The 23,580-nt window shown below is 43.7% G+C and overlaps 1 protein-coding gene across 1 annotated transcript in view; it reads left to right on the forward strand.

The window, feature by feature from the left end:
• LOC126262880 (ornithine aminotransferase, mitochondrial) overlaps nt 1-23,580 on the forward strand; it is an 89,523-nt gene that overhangs the window by 15,188 nt on the left and 50,755 nt on the right. The gene's annotated exons all lie outside the window — the stretch shown is intronic.

Below are 23,580 nucleotides of genomic sequence, written 5' to 3' on the forward strand. Positions count from 1 at the left end.
GTATCCCTTCCCGAGGCAAGCTGTTGTAATGGTCCTTGATATCCTGCATGCTATCACTGGGATGAATTTGAATCCTAGCTGAGGGGACAGATCTGGGGATGGTGCTGGCCACTGTACCTCAACGTCGCGCAGACTGTTCATAGAGACACGAGGCATTTGTGAACGAGTGTTGTCGTGTTGAAAAATGGCATCACGTTACTGTCATATCAGTGATAACACATGAAGAAGCAGGATGTCTGTGATGTACCGTTGTGCCGTCATAGTTTCCTCAATCAATTGCAACCGTGACCTGACGTTATACTCTACGGCTCCCCACACCCAGACGCCAACAGTGACATGGCTGTGCTCTTCAAACATTGGTAGAATAAGGCCTCTCTCCAGATGGTCGCCATAATGACGGTCACACGGGGAGGTGTGGAAGCGCGATTCCTTTGAACACAATGCGACGCCACTGATCAGCAATCCGTGCTTCTCTGTCACAGCACCACCCCAAACAAAGCCGTTTGTGTTGACGGCTCCTGACACACGGGACGGTAATTCCCTAGTCTAGCTGCTGGTAGTCTTCGACCAATTCTGTGGAACGATGCAGAACGTGAAGGGGTTACCAATGTGCTCGGTGCACAATACGGCAATCCTCGTCTGTGGTGGTCAGACATGGTCGGCTGGATCCTTGGCGCCGACTATGCCCGCCCCTCACATTCCCATGCAGTCCAACTTCGGGCTCCAGTCTCAGGGCAGAGCGGAGTTCAATAGTAACAACGGCAGTTCATCGTTTGTACACAGATTATATGCATCGCTTAGTTTAGTGTTATTCTCATATGGTTCTGAGTAAAAGTGAACAGTAGATGTTTATGTAGCTGTTTTTAGTACTGCTATTTATATTTTTGTAAAAGCTTGTGTGTTTTTCGATCGTTTGTGTTGAGTGAGTTCAACATCTTGGGTTAATGTTACATTACTTGTGGCACAGAAAAAATCTGATTAAAGATGGACAGAGAGTGAGCCTGTTGAGTACAGATGCAGGGGGAGTTGACCACTGACGGAAACAGCTGGAACCTGTGCTGGCCACGGTCGACAGGCTTCAGACTGCTGCCCTGTCCTGCGTCCCTGGAACGATTGCTTAGGCACCTCTTCTCTGGAGTCTATAGCGTCGTCTGTGATCCCTGATGACGCTGCGTCTTGCGATTCGGAAGTCTCGACTAGGTGACGTTTACCTGACGACGATTGGCGAACAGTGGCTATGTCGCAAATATCGGGGCGTAAAGTGAAAGTGGGTACTGGCCGCACGACCATCCCTTACGTCTTATAAACAGGTTTGGGGTATTACTTGCTGCTGAAAGTATAAGGGACAGTGAAATGAAAACGAGACAGATAGAAAAAAGTAACTAAGTGTTTATTATTTCAAAAGTAATCGCCGTAATTGTTAATACATTTTTCCCACTGTGAGACAAGACGGTCAAAGCCTTCAAGGAAATAATGATTGCAGTTGCTTACGGAACCGTGACTTTACTCAGGCGCACACCTTTTCCTCCGAAGCAAATCGATGACCATGAATGCCTTTCTTTGGAGATCCAAGAATATGGAGATCACATGTGGAGAGATCGGGACTGTATAAAAGATGTGTAAGAGCTAAACAGCGAAACTTCTGCAGTGTAGTCGAAACAGCCTTGCAACACGTGGATCCACCGTGATACGATTTCAATATTTTCCCATACTCTTATTAATTTCGTTGAAGGGGAAGGGGTAAAGAAGCAAACGACAGTTGTATCTACTACATACAATGTACTTAACTGAGACAGAGAATAGTTTTCGAGATTTGTACTTATTATTTCGCTGTTCGACCTGCAACGTTCAGACGCATCAGAATGCTTTACATGTTCACTACTGCAATAGATTTTCACTCTGGCTTATAACAGGCCACGAACTACAAGCACAACACTAATGGAATCTTTTAGAACGGTTTTGAGATTTCTCGACAAATGACTCGGTGCACACTTGATGCTAGTCAGTATCGGTTACATGTCCTAGATTTCTTCAAGCTCATACTGAACTGATACGTATGACTTTTTTTTCCCTAGAGACATTGGGAGGGGAGGGGGTAGCGGGGGGGGGGGGGGGGGAGGATGGTGAAGGGGGTCAACTGCGAGTCCCTAGCCCTCGCTGGTACGACCTAACGTCCGCGTGAGCCGTACAGCAGTTTACAGAACAGATTCACATTCAGGACGAGCAGGATTCAAATCACTATTCGAGCGTTGAGATTTAGGTTTTCTGGGCTTTCCATCTATCGCTTAAACGAACACCGAAATGGTTTGTTTGGAAAAACACATAGCCGATATCCTTCCTCACACTTATCCACTCCATGCTTTTTTCCCTGACTCTTACTGATCGGGTTGTTGACGGTATGTAAACTCCAGTTTTCATTTCTTTTTTCCGTCTCTTAATGAAACTGACATTAACGGAACTTCAAAATCTAGAAAATTAAAATCCATGACCTACAATTTTCCTAATCTTGATTTGTTGTCAAGAAGGTTTTTGATGTGTAATGGGGTGTCAATATCAGTTCTTACCAAATCTAATGCTCCCATTGTTTGTTTCAGTGAAGAAGTTATGTATGTGATTTCTGTGTTGAAGTAGGACACCGCATTCTGAAGGCTGAGTGAGCTCGATTTTACAAAAATGGACCCCTTGCCATGTTTTGAAGCTATTCGAACACACTTGCAGCCACATGACTACAGTAAAGAAAGAGAAGCCACACTGCGAAAAATCACAGCTGAATTCAAAGCTAGACAACAAAATAGATGAACAGCGACGCTATATAGACCCGTCTCTTCGCTGTTGAGGTACAGAAGCCACTGCCCCATGGATGTGTCTCTAGTCGCCACGAATTGTAGAGCGTAGTGATTAGCATGGGCGCCGGAACAATAGTATTAAATGCTTGAATCAGTATGCTGTATACGTTGAGAAAATCAGATGGGCAGGCATGAAAATCAATATGAAAAAAAGGCAACCCACTTTTGGGTAGAGCTCCATTCATATAGGTGGTGGATTTATTGTTCTGTGGAGGTAATTTAGATCTAAAAAATTGTGTAGTCGTATAGCAACGTTGGCAGATTCAGCCGCGTAATTGGAAAAGTTGTGCAAGTGTCTGTAATGGGTGTGTGCGTGGTGTGGATTGGTGTGGTGTCACGTTTGTGTGGGATGAAAATGTGAGAAGGGAGAGGGTGTACGCCGGTGCCTGCCTGCAGCCCAGTCCTCTCTGTCCCCATCAGATGGATGGTGTGACTCGCCCTCAGTTCATGAGACACTGCGCAGAGGTTTGGAATTTAATCTAAGACTGGTGATCACGAACAATACGCCACCAGCCCTCCTCCGCTTTGCTGTAAAGGCAAAGGGAAAGCAGATAACAAAACGCGGCGCACCCAGGCGGTAACCTATTCAACTAATGACCACACCCACATTGCTTAACTTCGCTGATCCGATGAGAACCGATGTATTCAATGAGGCAAGGCTGTTGGCATTATTTACAGCTGATGGTATGGAACTTCAAATGACATATGTCACCCTGGGCAATTGACTAGCGATACAGAAACCTACTGTCTAATCATGTGCATCCGTTTGTCGGTGTACAGCTCTCCACAGTCGACCTGCTCATTCATCAAGGTAGTTCACCAGGGCCGGTTCGCGAACACTTTTCCACACGACATGTCGTTTGACTCCCCACCTCTCAGACATTAGCGACTTTCCTTGCCCTTTTGGCATGGCCTTTAGAAATAAATCTAAATGTAGTGATCGTCAAAATAGGTTCTTGTTTCTTTTAAAATAATACTACATAGATATTCCTCTGTAACAGAAATAAATTTCTGAATATTATTCCAGTGTTAAATATCAAAAGCGAAAATTCAGTTCCATGCAGAGTAATTTCCGAGAGCCTTAAAAGCATTTAGTGAAAGCAGAATGAACTGCTGCATTCCTTTAGCTTCAACAAAAATGTACTATCTACTAAAGTGAGTGAAACAAATGAGCTGTCTGAATGTGTGTGAAGAAACGCCAGCCCATTTTTCCTCAAGAGCCGAAACCAGACAATGCAGTGATGTTGGCCGCAGGAGTGTGAGGCAAGTCGACAATGTAACTCATCCTGAAAGTGTTCCATTCCGGTCACGTCGGGACAAGCCAGCCCGTTTCAGGAATGTTATTGTCCACAAACAAATGTTCAAATGTATGTGAATTCCTAAGGGACCAAACTGCTGAGGTCATCGGTCCCTAGACTTACACACTACTTAAACTAACTTAACGCTAAAGACAACACTCACACCCATGCCCGAGGGAGGACTCGAACCTCCGGCGTGAGGGGCCGCGCGATTAGTGACATGGCGCCTCTAACCGCGCGCCCACTCAGCGCGGCTGTCCACAAACCATTGCTTCACAAATGCAGCTTTGTGACAGGGAACATTGTCATGGCAATACAATCGTCCTCTTTGATCTTACCCTCTACTGTACGCAGTACACAACACTGTAAAATCTGTTCATATCATTCTGCGTTTATCGTTTCTTTAGGCGCAATAAGGGGACCACACCTTAACCACGGAAAACACTGCAACACCGTATTTTCTGTACCCCACCGTTGGCACTAAACGTGATGGCAGGTAACGTTCTCCAGCCGTACGCCAAAATCAAACCCTCCATCGATTTGCCATCGGATTGTCTCATCACTCCAAATCAATCGTTCCCAGTAATTCACTATGCAGTGACGTCACCAATTACACCACCTCAAACATCGTTTACCAGCGAGTTCAAAGATGTAGGGCTTATGCGAAGCCGCTTGCCATTGCGCACAGCCATCGTGCTAGCTGTACTCTTGGCAGCACTCTGGAAATCGCGAGTGTTGCCTTGCGCTGATTTCATGCAATTTTTTGTAACCAACCTCAGCAAAGCTCCATGTCCGTCAGTAAATGAGGTCTGCCCGTTCTCGGTTCAGCTGTGGTTGTTGCTTCGCATTTCCATTTAACACTCACGTTACCCAATAGTCGGATTGGGAATCATCAGAGGGATTGTAATGTCCGTGATGGATTTTCAGGTGACATCCAATCAGCGTTTCACGTTCGAAGTCAGTGAGCTCTGCTGACCGATTCATTCCGCTGTCACTGCTTCTCTGCCGACAACACAGCACTCCCTGCCCCCTGTTATACTGGCGGGCCCGCCTCTCGTGGCATTTAGTGGTCTAGTCTGCATTACATACGGGTATTGGGATACTTTTGATCACATAGTGTATCATGTTAATAGTCACGAGAGGACGTGACTTCAGCACAGTTGTGGGCATACACGACGAGAGCATCGTGTATCAGGGAAGATTTAGTTTTTCGAAAATCAAAACTCAGCTCTCGAAATAGATATTCGAGCGATGTCGAGCCCGCCAGTAAATAGCATAGGGTTGTGTTGGCCACTTTGTCTCCACCAACGCATTCACTGCCTAAATACAACTACTCAGAAGAGCACATGAGCCCACTCTATGTGTTTCGAGTTTGCCTAGGCCTATGTTGATGTTGATGAATGGCTATAGGGAGTAACTACAACTGATGATGTGAGGCTAATTTCTCGTCACAGGTACACCAGATGATTGTGTATTTGAGCACATATTGCTTACCCAGAGACCTACTGCACTACAAATGTCTGAAAATTAGAATGACGGCTGAATCATAACATTTCGAGCGATTCAGAACTTTTTTCAGTATGGGTTGTTCGGGTATCCGCCACCGTTGCTGTTGACGGTCCACTCCCACTGCAACCTAATGATTCCAGGGTCTTGCAAGGATCTCCGCTGCACTGCAGATGTGCTGAGCGATGCCTTCGTGCAGCCATTCTGCGCCGAATGTTTCGAAACCATTCTGCTGCTCATTTTTCGTGCGATCCTTATTCCATTCCAAAGCTAACTGTAAGCAAGATACGGAGGAGTTATTGAAGCTCCTCGGTTTTTACGGTCGTAGAACGTCAGACTGCGCGCACAGTATAAGAACCAAAGCGATGCGAAAAACGTAAGCAAACCTGTCTGATATGTGTAGAAACTTATTTTATATTGTCCAACCGTTCGGCAGTCCCAGTGGTGCTTATATGAGGTATTTTAAGGTAGTTACTATGTGGTAGTAACTGCTAGTAGATCTGAAAACGTATGTGAGAGATCTACATCTACGTGACTACTGTGCAATCCACAATTAAGTGCCTGCCAGATGGTTTATCGAACCACCTTCAGACTATTTCTTCACCTGTCGACTCTTAAGCAGTGCGCTGGAAAAACGAACGCTTACATCTTTCCGTGTGAGCTCTGATTTCTCTTATCTTATTATGATGATTATATTTCCCTGTGTGTCTAGTGGCAAGTGTTGCTGCCTCTGGATCACAGGGTCCCGGGTTCGATTCCCGGCCAGATTGGGGTTTTCTCCGCCCGGGGACTGGGTGTCTGTGTTGTCCTCATCGCTTCAGCATCATCCATGAAAGTGGCGAGATTGAACTGAGTAAATTTGAGAATTTGTACGGGCGCTGATGACCGCGCAATTGAGCGCCCCACAAACCAAACATCATCATCATCTCCCTGTGTAGCTGAGCACCAAAAAAATATTTCCACACTCAGAGGAGAAAGTTGGCCGTTGAAATTTCATGAGAACATTCTGCCTCAACGATAAACGTCTTTGTTTTACGACTGACACTCCAATTCCCGTATCATAGCCGTTTCACATTCTCACCTCTTCCGCGATAATACAAAAGCAGCTGCCTTTCCTTGAACTTTTTGGATGTCCTCCGTCAGTTCTATTTGATGCGGATTCCACATCATATAGCAATACTCCAGAAGAGTGCGGACAAGCTTAGTGTAGGCAGACTCTTTAGCAAGCCTCTAGGATTTTCTAAGAGTTCTGCCAATCAAGCTGTCTTTACTTTGCTTCCCCCACAACATTATCGATGTGATCTTTCCAGTTTCAGTTATTCGTAAATGTAATCCCTAAGTACTTAATTGCATTTACAGTCTTCATATTTCTGCGATTTATCGTGTAAGGGAATTTAGTAAATTCCTTTTAGTGCTCATGTGAATGACTGCAGAGTTTTCATTATTTAGAATCAATTGCCACTTCTCGCACCACACAGATACCGTGTCTAAATCATTTTGCAATTGCTTTTGATCGTATGATGACTTTGCAAGACGGTAAATGACAGCATCATCTGCAAAGAATCTGAGAGGGTTCCTCAGATTGTTTTCTATATCGTTTATATGGATCAGAAACAGAAGTTAGCCTATAACACTTTCTTGAGAAACACTCAGATATTACTTCCGTTTTACTCAGTGCTAACGGTCAGTTACTACGAACTGTGATCATTATGACAAGAAATCAAGCACTTCGCATTACGCGGATGCGTTAACATCGTTAGTAGTTTCTGAATTGAGAGCTCATTTTCGGCAAGTAACATGCACCCAGCCGTCTTCCACAGCTCTTGCAATCCCGAGCAGAAAAAATGAAAAGACTTTTCACCTGTTTGCGGGCGCGGTAAATGTTAATAAGCCGCCGGGATTTGAGACTGATTCCTTATCGAGTATTCACCCGTATAATGCCTCTGCAACGTTCGTACTTGCAGGGGTCCCTGATTTGTATGAATACTGGGGGAGGTGGGAGCATATCACGGAACTAACAGTAAACAAACAAGGAGTAATAAGGAACATAAGTTCTGGAATCAAGATTAAACAAAACACAATTTCAAGCCGTGGGCAGCCTTTACTGATGTTTTACAAGACTAACGAACACAGAGCATGGTTGGTTTATTTGGGGGAGGGGACCAAACAGCGAGGTCATCGGTTCCATTGTATTTTTTTTATTCCACAAAAAAGTAACAAAAATGGCTAGCTTACAATGAAATGACATAAATAAGGTGACAGATAATTGCAGTATAAACTACAGCATTCAAAGAATGAGGAATGATGTGCAGTCCTTAGCAGTAGCACACATTTAGCACCTCCACTGTCACCTTCAACTGGTGGCAGATCAGCATGCACATTTTCTTCTTCTGCAGCCTGAGGTTCCTCATCATCATTTCGCAGGCACAAATTATTCATCCAGTAAATCCTTGATGTGTGTTCCTTCCAGGGTAAATTATGTGGACAGAAGAGCAGTCCCGAACAGCGACATCGCATAGTCCTTCGCTGCCTTGTTATTTTTGTCAGTTCCAGCCTTCTAAACGCATCCTTAGGGAGTTCAAGATCTCCCTTGATAGCAGACACCAGATGTAGGGAAGGATGACGACGGAAGTCGACCGTGCCATTTAAAAGGAACCATCCCGGCATTTGCCTAAAGCGATTTAGGGAAATCATGGAAAACCTAAATCAGGACGGCCGGACCCAGGTTTAAACCGTCGTCCCCCCGAATGCGAGTCCAATGTGCTAACCACTGCGCCACCTTGTTTGGTACGGAGAACATGAGTCACAACTACACTGCCGGAAAAAAAAACTAGCACACCCGGAAAGACGGCGTCAATTTTGATCCGATGGCGGCGTGTGCCACCTGGGGGATAATAGATGTACTGATAATTGTTTCAACGTCGTCCGCCAACAGATAGCATAGTGGCGTAGCTACCAGAGCGCCTTCTGTGTCCATACTGTAATAGGGAAATGCTCACAGCCAGAAGGCTCAGTGCTAGAGATGGGCAAAATGAAACACGTAACTGTTTCGAAACAAATGAAACAGTACAATGTAATGTTTCGATACGCTGTTTCGAAACAGTGAAACAGTTTGTGTTTTGTAATCTAATAAACCTACACATTTTATCATCTTAACTGTCTACTGTATAAGTATGTCCACATAAACACAAATGAGTTGCGAGAGTGCTAATCATATCGCAGAAAGTATGAAATTATCACTTAGGCGTCTTGGCAGTTTCGTATTTCTGCAGCAAATGCGCTGCTTTCGTGTCGTGTGACTTTCATACTTTTCAATTGGCTGAGGACAGCCATAGCTGAAGACAGAAAGGCCACCACGAACGGAACTGGAGGTGGGAGCAAACTACTGGGATTCCCACATTCCGTTAGTATGGGTAATATACCCATCCTGCTGATTTCCAGGCACACAAAGGGAATCATTGAGGATAATAGGCACAGTGACTATAGACTCACAAATAACGCCAAATAATTCGAATAAATAACAAAATATAACAGAAAAAATGGTTCAAATGGCTCTGAGCACTATGGGACTCAACTGCTGTGGTCATAAGTCCCCTAGAACTTAGAGCTACTTAAACCTAACTAACCTAAGGACATCACACACATCCATGCCCGAGGCAGGATTCGAACCTGCGACCGTAGCGGTCGTGCGGTTCCAGACTGTAGCGCCTTTAACCGCTCGGCCACTTCGGCCGGCAAAATATAACAGAAAAAAATTTAGTCTTTCAAGATGTTTCGAACCGTTACTATAAATTCACCATGCTTCCTAGTCCTTCCCGTTCACCATTACACTATCAGTGATATGTCAAACAGATTGCTTGCAATTATACCTACATCAAATTTATGTATATGTCTAATAACTGTCACTCTACGCCTTTTTTATTCAAAATGTTGTAGGCTTACTTACGTTTCTTAATATGATTACTGTACATGAGCAGAGAAGCGTATGTTATCAAAAAGTGTAATTTAACTGAATGATTTTCACATATTTATTATTTTGAATGTGAATAGTATGCGTTGTTTTATTGCTTGGTTAGTGTTTATAAAGCAGATGTTACGCCATTTCGGAATATGACAGTCAGCTAGAAACGAAGCTTTATTTTCGGATATCTTAAGCTTCATGCTATTGCTTGTCAAAAAGACTTTGACACTCTTGAAAGTATTTCATGAAGTGGTGTGTTAAATGTGTTTCAGTACCTGTGCCGAGCCCGAATCTCGTCCGACAAAGAGGGGAATGAAACATCACTGTTTCGATACAATTAGTCCGTTCCAAGCACTGGTGGACTGAAACAGTTTCTGTGTCTGGCTCGAGACCGAATCTGGTCCAGTTATCCGAGACTGGTGTGGAATGAAACACCACTGTTTCGAAACAGTGAACCGTAGCCGTTCCGAAACACTGAAACAGTTCCACGTATCGATACACTGTATCGAAACATAGAAACAGTGGCCAAGTCTACTCAGTGCGGTGGAAACGTGTGAAGCAAGCAGGCGGCCATGCCACGGAGGCGCACTCGTGCTTCCTAAAGCCAAGACAGTGTGTTTGAAAGGGATTAAATTGTGGCCTTCCCAGTGGCGGGTTGGTGCTTTCGGAGAACTGCCACGAACGTTGGTCGTGTTGTGTCAGTTGTACGACGATGCTTGTGTCAGTGGTTACATGAATATTCCCACACCCATAGAAGAGGTTCTGGACGTACATAAGCACAGCCACCCGCCCGCATCGTCATATTGTAAGGGCAGCAATGGCAGATCGTTCAGTTATCACAGCACAGATAAGAGGCCTTGTGAGCCCAGACGCGTCACTACGAACTATTGCGCACTGCTTGTGTCAGTGTGGCTATGGGTACTCACACCTCGGCTATGTTGGTGCCGTCAGAGGATCACTTGAAAGATGGAACGGCGAGCCGTGGTCTTGACAGCAGATTCTGGCTGCACGCATGTGATGGTCGACTGCGGGTACGACGAGGACCTGGTGAACGCTGTGTTGAGAGCGCTAGTCCAAGACACACTGGCACCACCCAGGCCCTGAGGTCTGCAGTGCAATAAGCCGCAATTCTCTTTCACCTTTGGTGTTTTTGGAGTGGACGCTAACCAGCGCACGGTGAGTGCAGAATATTATTAGACTTGTTCTTTCGCCGTTCTTGCAACAGGAAGACGACGTGTTGTCCACCAGAATAATGCTCGCCCACACACTTCCCGTGAAACTCAACGTGCTTGCAAGACGTGCAGAAGCTTCCCTATCCAGCACGAACTCTAGACTTGTCTCCAATCGAGCGCGTGTGGGGATATGATGAGATGAGAAGAGACTCTTCCGACTTGTGAGCCAACGGCACTTACAGAACTTCGTGAACAGTTCGAGCAGGTGTAGCATAACGTACCCCAGGCCAGTATCCGCGTCTGTACGGTCGACTGGATGCCAGAATCAGCGCCTGTATTGCCGCTCGAGTTACCTGGTAGCCTGTCTCACAACCGCTTTTGCTACTGATCTGTAAATGTAATCATATCATGTAGTCCACATACACAGTTGCAACAATAAATCTTGAGTGAATTGGTAACGTCTACAAGTCTGTACCAAATTCTTCCGGCATTGTAGATACACAGGACTACGAGCAAATCGGAGAGATAATGCTGAACCAACAGAAGTAAATCATGGTGACAAAGATGGATATTTTGGTGAATCTTACCACGTAGCTGTCGCCGTTAGTTTTGCAATGTTATGGTGAAAATAATAACCAGCTAAACTGCTAGCTCTGCATGACGATAAATGTCTATAGCAAAACGTGGTTACGAAGAATGACAAAGCTGCAGCTGCTGGTTCGTCTCGAAGTTCAAACTGAATGAACTGGACCTATTGTGAGGTGACTGGCGCCGCACACCGGTTGATTTCCGACGTCAAAAAATAGCGCCGTTACCGGCTGTGTGGGAGACGGAGGTGCCGGAGCATGCTTGCTGTGAGATAGTAACAGACGATGTCCTTTTTCCGACAGAGGTTTCCGACACTGGACCAGTCCCAACCGTCGGAACAGCGGTTTTTTCTGTATCTCTCCAGCCCCGACGAGCAAGAAGACGCCAGTTTGAAACTTTAACAGTTTTGAACGTTTTCTGCTATCTTAAATACATTAAGAGAGCTGTTTCGCCACAACATTTAGCTACACCTGCCACCTACTTCTCTACATAGTCACCAGTCTGACATAGATATTTGTCTTTCCGTTGAACCAGTTTTCCGATACCCTGTGCCATCAAAATGGCTCTGAGCACTATGGGGCTTAACTTTTGAGGTCATCAGTCCCCTAGAACTTACTTAAACCTAACTAACCTAAGGACATCACAACACACATCCATGCCCGAGGCAGGATTCGAACCTGCTACCGTAGCGGTCGCGCGGTTCCAGACTGTAGCGCCTGAAACCGCTTGGCCACCCCGGCCGGCCCCTGTGCCATCCACCGATTATCCACACTGGTCTCTAACTCGTTGTCTGTGCCAAAATACTGTCGCAAACGGTTCAAGTGAGCAAAGAGATGAAAATCAGAGGGAGCCAAGTGCAGGTTGGGTGGTGAGTGGGTCCGCAGCTCGTGGTCGTGCGGTAGCGTTCTCGCTTCCCGCGCCCGGGTTCCCGGGTTCGATTCCCGGCGGGGTCAGGGATTTTCTCTGCCTCGTGATGACTGGGTGTTGTGTGATGTTCTTAGGTTAGTTAGGTTTAAGTAGTTCTAGGGGACTGATGACCATAGATGTTAAGTCCCATAGTGCTCAGAGCCATTTGGTGGTGAGTGATCAAACACTTCCCATCGATAACGCTGCACGAGTGTCTTTGTTGGAGCTGCAGTGTGCGGCCGAGCATTGCCATGAAGAAAGACAGTGGCTGATGACAACATTCTTTTTCGCTTGTTCTGAATTGTTCTTCGTAGACGATTTTTTCGAATCGCCCGACACACTCACTGACATACGTTTGCTCCCTGACAGCCTGCATCATCAGCGTCTGTGCGTCCTGCTTCAGAGTTGCCAGACCTTTGCCGCACTTTGCTGTTACGCGTGACAATTATGTTACGTGGGCTGCTTGAAATTAATAGGAACCTCAGCATGAAGGGATCGAGTGACCGCACGCACTATCCACCTCGTGGCAGACTCTGTTGTTCGCATCTTTACGTGCTCACTGTGTACTTAGATCTGGAAAGTGCGATGTGACGCGCAACACATCTGCGCAAAACTTCATCGGAGTTTTACTGTGGTTTCAGTTTCACAACCGATCGGACCTTTACAAAAAAAAAAGTACGCCCGTGTTAACTCCTCTCAAAATGACGGACGCCTAAATTCTTTTCCAGATTCCTGTTCCTCAAATTATTATCATAAAGTTTGTCTTCTCTCGAAAATTTTGCTAATGGTTTAAATCGGGACTGAATTTTAAGTACCTCGTAATAAAATTGGTAGAGAATAAATGGAAACCCCAGTGGCTTATTCATTACAAAAGTGTCCTTACTCTGTCACGTGACTGACTGCTTGTTAATTCCTACTCGGCTACCTCTTTTTATTCGCGGCCTTGTGCAACCGCCAAAACGCGCGTCTCGCCACGTGCCGGTCTTGCGAAAGTTTGTCACACATGCTGTGGCATCCATTTCGTCAAGACAATGCGGGTACGGTTTGCTGTAATAGATAGTGCCGGAGCTGTGTGTACAGTGACTAGCAATCGCAAACACTGTCTGAGAGTGTATCCCAGCACTGACGAACCAAGAAAGTAAATACATTTGCGAGAACGATGCTATGGATGTTAAGGCTATTACGGTAGGGTGATCTCTTTGGTATAAAACCGTTATTCTCGCCTTAGCGATATGTTAGCAAGGATAGATACGTAACAAAATGTAAGAGAAACACCAATCGCCTCGGAGATTTGCGAGTCGAGAGGATAAGACTTGAAAGAGTTTCTCCTTGGCGGAACATAATCTATGGATGCGGCTGCTCGGTCTGTGGGCAACCGTGGAAGATGCAGCGATGAAATTACGGCCCAAAGACTTCGTATTTATAGAAGTGTTTAACCAATCAACTTGCTGGACAAACTCTATGAAAAGGCGTGTGTGAGAAATAGCACGTGGGTGTCCGTACAAGGTTGTGTGATGACCATCGAAGCTTGCCAAGAGGTGAAATGAAAGTTGATGGAAACTAAGCTTATCGACTCATTGTGTTGATCTAAAGGCATGTGTTGGCTTATTTTCCATGTTTTCCCTCTTTGTTGTCTTATGGAATTATCTTTTTCTGTTGTTGTTGTTGTGATCTTCAGTCCTGAGACTGGTTTGATGCAGCTCTCCATGCTACTCTACCCTGTGCAAGCTTCTTCATCTCCCAGTACCTACTGCAACCTACATCCTTCTGAATCTGCTAATGAAGAAGTATTGAATAGGATTGGGGAGAAGAGAAGTTTGTGGCACAACTTGACCAGAAGAAGGGATCGGTTGGTAGGACATGTTCTGAGGCATCAAGGGATCACCAATTTAGTATTGGATGGCAGCGTGGAGGGTAAAAATCGTAGAGGGAGACCAAGAGATGAATACACTAAGCAGATTCAGAAGGATGTAAGTTGCAGTAGGTACTGGGAGATGAAGAAGCTTGCACAGGATAGAGTAGCATGGAGAGCTGCATCAAACCAGTCTCAGGACTGAAGACCACAACAACTTTTTCTGTTCTGCACCTAAAATAACTAAATAGTTTACTTGACAGAAACGAGCAATAAGAATGCCATGTAACTTTTTAAGAATCCTGGAATTCGTGCACTCACTTCAAAATAAATTTACCCCTTAATGATTTTTGTTGCTGACGATAAACATCAGTCTAAACAGAACTGTGGTTTACACAGTCACAACAGAAGCCACAAAAAGAATATCCATCTACACAGGAAGTCTGAAATCGCTACCAATTCAAAAGAAAATTACTAACTTACTTCATCACACAAACTTTCTGCAAATTATATGAATATGTAGATTTAGAAATGGAAAAATTCTGTCAACTACTTGGGAAGCGACAGTGTTTGTTATAACGCTGCATAACACGAACTAATGAGCTGTAAATAGCATTTGGTATTCACGATAAGGAAAAATGGTTTCTTTGGAAAAAGCAATGTAACTAAACAAATATTAAGCTACCAATAGCAGATTAGCAACAGTTATCTATTATAACAGAGGATATAGCAGATTTTTTTCAGAGAAGCAAATTTCTTTCTAATTTACTTGATTAAAATTACCTGGCATAAGTATGAAATACACCGAGTACATTTTTATGATACTCTGAATCGTTCCACATCCCTAGAGGTCATCTTTCTTGGTGAGATGTACAGAACACGATGAATAAACGAATGAATGGAGGAATGAAGGCTGAGGTCAACTCAGAATTATAACTACGAGGGGCCTTCGAAAAGTCCTGCAAAGTCCGAGAGATGGCACCACCGGCGCATATCGCGGTCATGTTTAGCGAGTAGCATCTTTGGAAAGAACGCACACGTAAATTCAGCCATATTGGTCTATTTATTTGTGTTTGGCATTCGTGTGAATCAAGGAAGTCGAGTGGTTGTCAAACAATGGACGAAGGAGAATTCCGTGTGGTGATTAAACATTACTTTATGAAAGGCAAAACGCCTCAGCAGACTAAAGAGAAGATTGATAAAGACTACGGTGACTCTGCACCTTCGATTAGAACGGTTTATAAGTGGTTTCAAAATTTTTGGAGTGGATATATAGGCACAAGTGATGCTGAACGTTCTGGACGCCCTGTGGAGGTTACGACTCCAGAAATCATTGATGAAATGCATTTTATGGTGATGGATGACAGAAGAGTTAAGGTGCGTGAGATTGCCAGTGCTGTGGGCATCTCGAATGAACGGCTACATAATATTTTGCATAAAAATTTGGACATGAGAAAGCTATCCGCAAGATAGGTTACCCGATTGCTCACGCTTGACCAAAAACGGAATCGTGTGAAGTGTTGTAAGGATAGTTTGCAACTGTTCAGGGAGAATCTGCAGGACTTTAAGTGTCGTTTCGTCACTGTGGATGAAACATGGATACATTACTATACTCCTGAGACCAAACAACCATCTAAACAATGGGTTACCAAGGGAGAATCTGCACCAAAAAAGGCGAATACCAGTCCTTCGGCCGGAAAGGTTATGGTGACTGTCTTTTGGGATTCGTAAGGGATAATCCTCATCGACTATCTGGAAAAGGGAAAAAATATTGCAAGTGCATATTATTCATCGTTACTGGACCGTTTGAAAACCGAGCTGCAAGAAAATCCCGGCGATTGGACCGTTAAAAAGTCCTTTTCCATCACGACAATGCACCAGCACACAACTCAGCAGTTGTGGTCGCAAAATTAATGGAAATAGGAGTCCAACTCGTTTCACATCTTCTCCAGACTTGGCTCTCTCGGACTACTATTTGTTCCCCAATTCCTCGTGATGACTGGGTGTTGTGTGATGTCCTTAGGTTAGTTAGGTTTAAGTAGCTCTACGTTCTAGGGGACTGATGACCATATATGTTAAGTCCCATAGTGCTCAGAGCCATTTGAACCATTTTTGTTCCCCAATTTGAAGAAATGGCTGGCGGGACAATGATTTTATTCAAACGAGGAGGTGATTGCGGCAACTAATAGCTATTTTGCAGACTTGGACAATTCCTATTATTCGGAAGGGATCAACAAATTACAACAGCATTGGACGAGGTGCATAGGTCTAAAAGGAGTCTATGTGGAAAAATAAAAAAAAAATGTTTACCCCAAACACGTAAGTAGTTTTTATTTTTGTACAGATTTTTCAAACGGTCCTCGTAGCTCACATGAATAAGAAATAGAGAAATTAAAGCCTTGACATCGTTCAGTGAACCAACCTGGAACTTTTTTCAATTGATTAGGTAAACTGTGGAAAACCTAATCCGGTTCTAGGCGCGCAGTCCGGAACCGCGCGACTGGTACGGTCGCAGGTTCGAATCCTGCCTCGGGCATGGATGTGTGTGATGTCCTTAGGTTAGTTAGGTTTAAGTAGTTCTAAGTTCTAGGGGACTGATGACCACAGCAGTTGAGTCCCATAGTGCTCAGAGCCATTTGAACCATTTTTTGAAAACCTAATCAAGATGGGAAGGAAGAGAATCTGATACTGTCTGCTGCACCACTTCATTCTGCAAGAAGATGGAAAGCTTCTAGGAGGATGTGAAAGGGCTAGGAAAGTTCCTGTGTTTATCTTACGAGCCAAATATAATACGTTTATCAATGAGCCACGTATGTGGTTATCGTCTGATGAATTATGTGCAAACGCGACTATCAACTAGGGGAAATCACATCTCTGTGCTTGCAGATGGGCACAAATTGTAACGTCTGTTGTTCGTCTTTTCCGGTTGTCTGCTTTAGGGCAGATAATTCTGTAGATGCTTGGGTTTATCTCGGTAAATCTTTTCTCCTGTAGTAATTGGTCAATGTCCCAAGCGGTTTATGAATGCCACGATAGTGTCGCAGTCTAATCAAGAAATTTATCAGTGCTTTTGACACAACAGTCCGTCGCAGAAAATCAGATTCATTAATGCTAGGGTTTCACTGGCGGTAGCACAGTTCAATGCTTCTGACGATAAGCTACGGATTGTGTATTTCACTATCTCTTCCTGAGTGTGACTCGCCCACTCTCTACCGTACATTCACAATTGGTACTCATTATTATATCATACTCAGTTTCGTTTCTGGCTTCGATTTAGTTAATCGAATTCCACCTTACAATGCAATTGAAGCAATGACAAATATTAGTATCAGCGAGGCTTGTATTTCGAATATTCCTTCTTTGCTTAGATTTCCCGAGATTATCACAAGTAACTTAAACTAACAAGGAGATATTGAGTCGAACTGGGGGAAAAAGAAATTATGGCATAACATAAGAGAAGAAATCGGTTCATAGGGTACATTTTGAAACATTAACTTCTTTCAGAGTTGGAGGATGGAGGTGTGTGTGTGTGTGTGTGTGTGTGTGTGTGTATGGGAGAGGATGGTGGGAGGGAGATGAAAATAGTTGACAAAGACCAAGACTTGAATACAGTATATAGGTTCAAAGGGTTAAGCCAACAGTTATACAACGGTGAAGGGGCTTACACAAGATAAACTAGCGTGGAGAAAATCATCAAACCAGTCTCTGGACTGATAACGACAGCAACATTTCAGAACCGTATGATGTAAGAGAGAGCTGAAAACAATAGACAGTCAGGGGGTAAAACAACCGAGGAAATAAATGAGTTAAAATTTCTTTCCGCCTAAGATCATTCTGCAAACGTAGACAATATCTGACGCAAAAGTCGCGAATTCCACAGTTTTAGTGTAGAGGGGAGAACAAGATCGGTAAATCACTTCTGAATTGGTCAGTGTGAGAGATTTCTAAGGAAGATGAATGTTTAATTCCCCGCTGATGTTAAGATCGTTGCAGAATGGTACTACCTCAGCAAAAAAGGTGTGGGGATGGAAATCTCAAAAAACTTTTCTAAAGGAATTCTTGTGGCCATACGCGACTTTCCGACGACAGTGTATAACGAATGGCTCCGAGCGGTAACCACCATAGAGGACTTCAGGCCCTCACCACCAGCCTGCCAGCGGCGTGTGACGTAGACTTGCCCACTGGGCGCAGACCGGTTGAAGTGCTAGCTACTCTTCGGATTACTACCATGGCGAGGCAGTCTCACTCGTTCGCGGTTGATTCGCTTCTCCATTCCGCAATGTAACAATGTCCTTGTCATCTTCGTCACTTAGGCTGGTCGCATGGATTGTTCTTCATCTATTGTGCAAGGACCTCCACCTCGCATCGCTATCACGTGAGTGTCTTCTCTGTAACCGTTTGTCGTCCTCTTTTGTGTCTTCCCTTACGTCTCTGCTGATACTTTTTCACTAACAGTGGCAGAAATAATGAGCTCTGTAACTTCTAATCACAAAAGGACATACTATTATAGACATTAACCTATATTCTACACTTGCCTCGATATATAACTTCATCCCCTACCGCAAATCGCCACATTTCTTCTCAACTCTCCCGTCTACCGCACAGCTAGCGTGGGCTAGTTAGTTTTACGGCATCTTACACTCATCCACTACCCTATCCACTAGCACCAAACTCATCAACAGTCTCTGTTGCAGCTGACCGCTAGGTGCTTTACCTCCCCCAACACCAACACTTCAACAGTGGCATCAGCACAAGTTATCCCCACATTCCTGAGCATCTGAACCTACCCTACTCGCATTAGTTGCCAATGCAGTTGCATATTTTGTAACATTTTATCAACATGGCCACGCTTCACGTTACACATATTGTTATAACAAGTCCCCTCTGACCAGTTCATCCATCCATTAATCCCGCAACAGCTCTGGTTTATCATTCATTGTTCGTATATTTTCAGAATCGCCACCAAATATTGCTTACGCAGTGACCTACGACGTCCTCATCTACCACCAGACACCATACAGAGACTTTCCGCCCACAAGTCTACAGGAACCATCTAACCAACTAAGACAAATTCCGCCCACCCGTCCTTAGAATAATGGCCTAACTCGCAATTCCCATTCCAATATAATACCTATAACTTAAACCAACCCAATCTACACTTGCAACAATAAGCTGTAATCCCTCTTAAAAAATCTGAAATGAGTGTCACGATACGCTCCGTCGACACACCAGCCATACAATCCATTTCTCCCCTCACCACTGAAGACATAATCCGCTTTGTCGACACTATACTCAAAAATATCACCCATTTTGCAAACCCATATCCCGAAACAAACGACACTCCCAGTTCCGTATTTCACCACCTCACGTTCCCAGAACCACTCCAATTTCAGCTTCTCCGCTCAGATTTTCTTATTTGACTCCATTCCTCGTCTGCCATGCGTACTATCTTCAAACTTACTGCGCTCTATTTTCACCATAAATGCACAAAGTCCTTGTTCCTTTATCTCAGACTTCGAGGTAAGGATGACATATTCTGTTCTCCCTACATAATGTCCCACTGTAAGGTGTCAGGCAAATCCAACACCTTCCATGAAAACCCTGACATGATAAGCAAATCCAGTACTTTGTCACATAGCTCCGAATATATCGTGACATTAAATTAACCAAAGTAATACGAGTAACGAGTGAGCAAATGGAATACCACAGACTAACACAAGAATGCCTAAATGCATGTCATACCTTCCCACCGTGAGACAGACGCAGTTCCGAGGGGAGAAACGAGAACAGAAGCCGAGAGCAGAACCGTGTTAAGCTGAAGGCCCTACGATAATGGACGGACACCCACGTCGCCAGCTAACCGCTAGGACCACCCACAGCCCATGTTAAAAACTAGAGCCCTCCAGAAGAACAGTCTAGATCTTACGATAACACAAAAACGGCCACCCCAGCTGCAAGTTTTAGCGTGAGACTTTTTCGCGTCTCTGTTACGTCAGGACCACCCCCCAGCCCATGTTAAAAGATAGAGCCCTCCAGAAGAACAGTATAGATCTTACGATAACACTAAAAGGACCACACCAGCTGCAAGTTTTAGCGTGAGACTTTTTCGCGTCTCTGTTACGTTGCAAACTTTAACAACATTGCCCCACCACGAAAAGTATAACGTTTCTCATTGGATAGACAGAATTTTTGTAGGCAGAACTTAAGGTTAACATTGAGACCCTGATTGGTCAGATGAAAACACAGCCAAATAGTTTTTTTTAAACCAACTTCGGTAAATTGTAGTAAGGAGAAGTTAGGAGAGAGTTGCTTCCGAGACGGCGAGGTGAGCGGAGCTGTGCTGCCCGTCGCCCCCTAACGAACACCGACAAGGTAATGAACGCACGCGATGCCGCATAACAGCGCATAAAGCTTCACTCAGAACTGCAGAAGTATCATCTGTTACACCCCCTTTTTGCGTAATACTAGTGTCGATCGTCAATTAAAGCTCATGGTGTTCACATTTGCCACTTGAAGAAAAAATCTGAAACGCGATGATTTTTCTGTTATATATATTTACGACAAGTTAGATAAGTAATTAATGATAATTGAGGGTCACTGTAGACCAGCTTGATAGTTTTCTCTTTTGTGAAACTTAATTTAAACCTAGATTATAGATGTGATATGGCATAGGTCATCCTTCGATCCATTGTAGAACTTGGAAACCCATTCAGGGAATATTCGTTCACATTTTTGTTGAACGCAGTTGGTTTTTACCATCCTGTATTAAAACATTTCCTTTTATCAATAGTGCAATTTATAAACAATGTTGTGTGAGTAGAATAAAATTTCCAATGGTAAACTTAACTGCTTTTTCGACGTTATTTTACCAGCTAACTAAAAATAAGAAAGCCTTGAACCGCTTCCACTAAATTTAGTTAGTATTAAGATTCTTTTACAGGGAGTGCAGTGGAGCTGACGCTGAAATCATTAAGTATTTGGTTATATCATCGCTAGTCTCACTGAACTCTTCTGAACTCTACATGTCATGTGTGGTCTGACGTCTCCTTACCAGAAACAGGTCCCAGGTTCAAACTAGTCAATTCCCTAAAAAACACGCTCAGAGCGTCGTTGCGCGAAAGTGGTAGAGAGACACGATATAGAACAACAGACACCACGCAGAATCTTAGACCACTTCTACCTAAGTTTTCGTTAACTAACAGTCCCATTCTATCCTCCTGTCTACTCAACATTGGTCATCCGCCCTCCTAACATCATCCTCCAACCAACCTATAGAAACATCATCATCGTCTAGAATAAAAACCACGCCACAACGTCCACCTAGAAAATCGTCTTCGTCACTTCAAGATAATCTGTTTTAGTAAATCTATATTTTTTATGTTTGTTTCTGACCACATTTTTTTTAAAAATGTGTATAGCTGAGAAGTAGTCTCATTCTGCTGCCAGCACGCCCACTTTTTGGGAGAACGAAACTGAACTGTCGGTATGTCGTTACCTACGTTTCTCACCTGTTTCTTCTAGCTGTACTGGAAACTACGATTCCCGGAATCGCTAGTGTTTGGACTTATCTTCGGACTATTTATGATGTTTTTGTTGGCGATCCCCTGCAGTTGATTAGGTTTGTGAGCAGGACAGATTATGATTTTAAGGTTGTGTGGATGGGTTACTGAGCTTCGTGTTTGGCACCATACCGTTGCAGTACTTCTGCGTCATTTACTTTAAATTACTTGTGATAAGAACCCATCTATTCTTCAACATTCCTTTTTACTATCACATTCAAATTCTTGTATTCTCTTCTTGTCTGAACTGCTTATCGTCCATGTTTCACTTGCGAACAAGGCTACGTCCCAGAAAAAAACTTCAAATAAGATTCCTAACACTTAAATTTGTATTCGAATACATATTTTTGTGTTAATTGAGCAGGAAGATGAGAACATTTAATGCATTAATATTTAATGACAACATAAATGGTGGTATAATAACTTTGTTATAAAGTCAAAAAAAGAAAATAGAAAACAGAAAAGTAGATAAAATGACGCAAGGATTAAGCTTGCTTAAAACCGTGGGCGGATGGTGTTGTACATTTATTCAGAGAGGAGTAAAGGAACAGAACTAGCATTAGTTCAAAATATAAACAAGTAATATATTTTTGAATCTGACAAAATTCGTAGAGTTTCAGTGTGGCTTTGCTATATTTGAAAGCAGCCGATTCGAGTATGGTTGTTAAACAAATTTTTCTCCCCAGTATTTGTCAATGCGTGATAGCATAAGAGCGTGGACCAATGTACTGTGTTGAATCCAGCAGTTCGTGCCAGGTACCAGTAGGTACTACAAAGCGCCTTCGTGCACTGGAGTCTTGGTCTGAGGATGGCCTTCTAGACCGAAACCGGTAACCAGAATTTCAAATAGAAATTTATTGCAATCTGGACTGCGTTGTATTAAAATACATAACCTCAGAGTTCCCTGCGGCGCCTAATGCAACGAAGGCGCATGACGCTGATAAAGATCAATAATCTAGATCGTCTTTCCTAAGTTTTGTGACCACTTTGGTTCTGTTCAACAGGTTCCAGAGACGGAGATTCGTGTGACATTATTCTGAAAGTCTTGTACGACAATTACTTCGCGTAGATAATTCGAGAACCAACCCGAGAAGAAAAGGTCTTAGACGTCCTAGCCATAAACAGACCTAAACTTATCTAACCAATCAACGCAGAAGAAGGTATCTGTGATCATAAGGCTTTGATAGCAACTACAATTACGTATATTACAAGGAATGTTAAGAATGTCACAAAACATTTTTGCTTAGTAGGCGTGACAGGATACAAATGGCAGAATATCTGAGTAGTCACCAACAAGTATTGAGTGCTAAAGATGAAGATATGAAGCGCAAATGGAAAAAAATTCAAAAGCATAATTCAATATGCTGTAAACAAGTATGTTCCGAGCAAGGTCTTAAGGCATGGGAAAGGCCCATCTTGGTACAATAGCCGCATTAGAATACGGCTACGTAAACAAAGAGAGCTTCACCACAGAGTCAAGAGAAGACAAACTCTACAAGACAAACAAAAGCTGAACGAAGCGAAAGTGAGCCTAAGGAGATCAATGAGAGGAGAGTCCAGTGACTTTGAAAGTATAATTTTGTCAACCGATCTCACTGAAAATCATAAGATATTTTGGTCTTACACAAAATCAATGAGCGGTCCGAAATCATCTATTTATTCACTCAGCGACCACACAGGCACCGAAACGGAAGACAATAGAGAGAAGGCAGAAATGATGAATTCGGTCTTGAAACACAGTTTCACCACGGAAAATCGTAATACGGTCCCTCCTTTCAATCATCGCACGAACATCTAAAGGGCAAATGTTGAGAGAACCGATCACGGGACAGAGAAGCAAGTACAATCCCTTAGTAGCGGAAAGATTATGTAAGATTATGTGAAAGAACTTG

The sequence above is a fragment of the Schistocerca nitens genome, chromosome 1 (genome assembly GCF_023898315.1).
Source record: "Schistocerca nitens isolate TAMUIC-IGC-003100 chromosome 1, iqSchNite1.1, whole genome shotgun sequence".
Taxonomy (NCBI): Eukaryota; Metazoa; Arthropoda; class Insecta; order Orthoptera; family Acrididae; genus Schistocerca; species Schistocerca nitens.